This window comes from Tenrec ecaudatus, chromosome 4 (assembly GCF_050624435.1).
Source record: "Tenrec ecaudatus isolate mTenEca1 chromosome 4, mTenEca1.hap1, whole genome shotgun sequence".
Taxonomy (NCBI): domain Eukaryota; kingdom Metazoa; phylum Chordata; class Mammalia; order Afrosoricida; family Tenrecidae; genus Tenrec; species Tenrec ecaudatus.
Window position 1 is genome coordinate 86,948,695 of NC_134533.1, and position 4,589 is coordinate 86,953,283.

A 4,589-nucleotide genomic window follows, 5' to 3' on the forward strand; every position below is an offset into this window, starting at 1 on the left:
CTGCATCAGGGTATGTCCATGCATCAGGGTAGGTGCAGTGGCTTCTCCTCGGGGATAACTCACAGGGATTCAGTCTTCTCAGTAGAGACTCTCCAAGGGAGTAAACAGACAAAGACAGTGTCTTCGGCCTCCAAGGAGGAAATCCTAGAGTCTTTCCAGAATCGTGAGGGGAAGGACATGCCCACAGAGAGGTCTCATTGGTTAGCTCCTGATTGACAGGCCAAACTCTGCACCTTCACTCCTAAGGAAAGTGTAACTGGCTTCAGGACTGTACAACAGTCAGGAAAGCCTCTAGTGTGATACCTGGCCCTGGACTTGAACCTTGTTTCACTCCAAAAACTGTCTGAGCCACAAACCGATGAGAAACAGAAACCTGGTTTTTGTGCAAACTCATGTGGCTGTCTACTGGAGAAAAATGCACTAAGCCTTAGAAACACATGATCGCGTCCTTTGGAGTCACAATCCACTAAGGGTGAGTTTGGATTGACTTCCGGATACGGACCTAGGAAGCTTAGATGGCTGAGTTGGGTGAGAGTTGTACTGTAGCCCTTTAGATTGGCTTCTAAACCCACCGGTCTACAGGAGGGGAGCAATGAGGTGAGCTGCTCCCCTATAGATTGACAGCCTCACAGCTCCATACAGGGTGGATGCGGGTTGGAGGTGACACAGTGACAGTGGGTCCTGGATTGGTATATCCCTAGAGAGAGGCCACACAGTATAGTTGGTCACTGTTTGGGTGACTAATGCAAGGACCTGGGGTTCCAACTCGCAGGCAGCTCTGCTTCAGAAGGACGCTTCTGTGCTCCAGCACAATGACTTCATAAGGACACAAAGGTCACCTCGTTCTGAGTTAACGGATTTAGAAGTTAAAGGTTCAGGTTTGCTATCTTCCATGGAAGCTAAATACAATGCTCACGACTCTGCCACAGAAGAGCCCTTTTTAAGTGACAGATGAGGTCCCATCTGGCTTGGGCTTTCTGGAGAGCATACAGGCTTTTACCCAAAGCCGGCTTTCATGACCCAAAGACCACCAGTGAGGGAACTTCTCTGGATGAAGTGAAAATGATAGTCTGATGTCTGGGAGGCTGGTGGAATTTCCCTCAACTAGACATTCATCTTGTTTTACCACACTTTTCCCTTGAAAGCAAAGGAAATTGTTTACTGCTCATGCAAATGCAACCTTATTCACTCCTGACTGCCCCAGGGGATTGGAGCAGCCATGTAAGAGAGCTCTGTGTTTGGAAGAAATTCCATGGTTTCCTTTAGAGCCAATGGCAAGGCCTGTTTGTGTTACAATGGGAGGGAAAGGGTGTGGTCCCCAGGGTCCAATCAGAGGGCACCCTGGAACCTAATCCTATCTTCCCCAGGAGGGCTACAGCTTGCCCAGAACTCCACTGACTGCAAGGTCTGAAATCTACTGCTTCAGTCCTTGGTGGACCTGGTTCCTGCGCTGACCTCTGATGCTCCAGTTCTGCAGCGCACACTGAAGAAACTCTTGTCAACGTCTTCAGGTGAGCACTCAAATTCGAGTCATTTAATGCTAAGAAATTCTCAGTTACGTGTGGCTCTGTGGGAAAGCTGGCTTACTTTTCCCCTACTAACGATCCTTCATGGAGCTCCTCTGTTGACCTCATAGCCTTTTTCAAGGAACTAGTTTACCTTATTACCATTGATTCAGTTCTGGCTTCGGATGTAGACTTAAGGATTGTAGCTGCCTCTCTTGTTTAAGAGTTCATCTGTAAACACTTGCATTCGCTTTGACTGCAGCAGCCCAGCAGTTGAGGATAGATGAGGTGATATGCTCCCCTAAAGAGTTACAGCCTCATAATTCCGGAAAAGATTGGTTTTTGTTGGAAGTGACACAATGGGTTTGGGTTTAAAGTCTATCTAGAAGATCACTGGTCATTACTATTTGTATTCCTGACCTATGATCAGTGTGTCCAGTTCTCCTACAGCTTCACTCCAAATAGATAACCATTTCCACCTCTTTAAAAATAAACTTCAGAAATCCCAGGGCCCGAGCTACTGTAGGATCTTCATTACATAAGTCAACCTCATGACGTTGACTTGACAACTTTCCGTTTTCTTTTATCCCCCAACCCATTTTTAAACTAGGGCAGTAATATGTTATTTTTAAAGGGTTGTTTTTTTTTTGCATGATCTCATACTGATCCTTAAACATAGTAATTACACCTTACAGAACAGAATACCTAATTCTTTGCTTGGTGGATTATCAGGTCTTTCAGCCTCTTAATTAGCCATAGTTGCTTAGAAGCAGTGATTGGTGTTCTAACATTTTTGTGAAATTTCCTTTGGTAGACACTTATTTTCCCTTGTTTTCTTACTCTTTCCCATTTGAAAACAAAGGAAATGGGTTACCATGGACGCAAATGCAACTGTGAGCACTCTTGACTGCATTAACAGAAGTGTTCATTTAAGATAACCCTTTGTTTGAAAGATATAGCATGGTTTACTTTAGAAACAATGGAAAGGCCTATTGTGTAAACATAGGGGAGGAAAGGGTGTGGTCTCCAGTGTCCAATCACAGGGCACCTGGGAACTTAATACCATCTTCTCCAGGACAGCCACACTTGGAGACAAATGCACTGAGTGCAAACTCGTCTGAAATCTACTGTTCCTGTCCCTGGAGTCCTGGTTCCTGCGCTGACCTATGCTCCACCTATGCTCCAGTTCTGCAGCACACACTGAAGGAACTCTCGGCAACGTCTTTAGGTGAGCACTGAAGTTTCAGGCCATTAATGTTAAGAACGTCTTTCAGTTTCGTGTGGCTCTGTGGGAATGCTGGTTTACTTCTCCCTTAATAAGACCCTTCATGAGTCTCCTCTTGTTATTCCATGTGCCCTGGGTCAAGGAACGAAAGGTACCTAATTAGCAAGGAGTCCATACTGACCCATGTTTACCCCATACGATAGGCTACCAATAGCCCTGTGAGTAAGGCTTGACTGGAGTCTGGAGCCCAGGATTTCTCCCTCAGAAGAGCTGGTGGTTGCAATTATAAACCTGGTGGTTGTTAGGCCAAGTCCTACCCACGATGCACTAGGATGCCTCTGTCACAAATGACAGTCCTCTAACCTGCCCATGACTTTTCATGAAACGCAATTGCAACAGTCAGGAAAGCCTCTAGCCTGAGTCCCAGCCATGGACTTGGAAGTGGTTTCAGTCCCAAACTGCGTGAGTCATGAACCATTTAAAATCCTGTCAGAAATCCCTCCGTTCAGACTCACAGGACAGTCTACTTAAGAAGTAGAAATTCATATTGTTTAGTCTAATACCTTTGTGAAATTTCCCTAAGTAGACTTTTAGCTTGACTTGGTTTATTACTCTTTCCCATTTGAAAACAAAAGAAATAGGTTACTGTGGATGCAGATGCAAATGTAATCCCTCCTGACTGCATTAACAGAAGAGTTAATTTAAGATAACCCTTTGTTTGAAAGAAAAACCATGGTGTATTTTAGAGTTTATGGCAAGGCCTTTTTGTGTAAACCCAGGGGAGGAAATTATGTGGTCTCCAGGGGCCAAACACAGGGCACATGGGAACCTAATACCATCTTCCCCAGGAGGTCCACACCTTGCACACAACTGCACTGAGTGCATAGTCTTCTGAAATCTACTGCTCTAGTCCCTGGAGACCCTGGTTCCTGAGCTGACTTCTGATGCTCCAGTTCTGCAGCGCACACTGAAGGATCTCTTGGCAACGTCTTCAGGTGAGCACTCAAATTTGAGGCCATTAATGTTAAGAATGTCTTTCAGTTTTATGTGGCTCTGTGGGAATGCTAGCTTGCTTCTCCCTCACTTCAGATCCCTCATGCCCCTACTTTTTTGACCTCATATCCTTTATTTCAAAGAACTAAATTTAGCTCTTTATGATTGAGTCACTTCTGACTTAGATATAAACTTGAATTGCGTAGATGCCCCTCTTGATTTAGAATCATTTATAAACCTTTGGGTTAGCTTTTAAACCCCACAGCCCATCTCTTGGTGCAAGATGAGGTGATACGCTCTCCTAAAGTATTTCTGCCTCATAGTTGGAAACACGATGGCTTGTTGTTGCAAGTGACACAATGGGTTTAAGTTCGGCATAACTCTAACAATGCACTGGCGATTCTCAGTTGCATTTCTAACCCATGATGAGGGTGTGCAGTTCTTGTGCAGCTCCACTCTCAATAGATAACCATTTCTACCCCTTAAAAATGAATTCCAGAGATCCCAAGGCCCGGCTCCTACAGGGTCTTCATTAGATAGAGTCAATTTCATGACATTGACTTGAGCATATGTGCGCAGTAAATTTCAGTGAGGATTTTTCCCCCCTTTTCACAATTCAATTAAAACTAGGGCTTTATTTTGTATAAAGTTTATTGTTGCGTGTTCTCACGCTGATTCTTTTTTTTTTCATAGTATTTATTTATTTATTTTGTTTTAACAATTTATTAGGGGCTCATACAATTCTTATCACAGTTCATACATATACATACATCAATTGTATAAAGCACATCTGTACAGTCTTTGCCCTAAAGAGGACCTGATGCAAGGGGCTTAAGTGGAGAGCAATTGCCTTGAGAATGATTGAG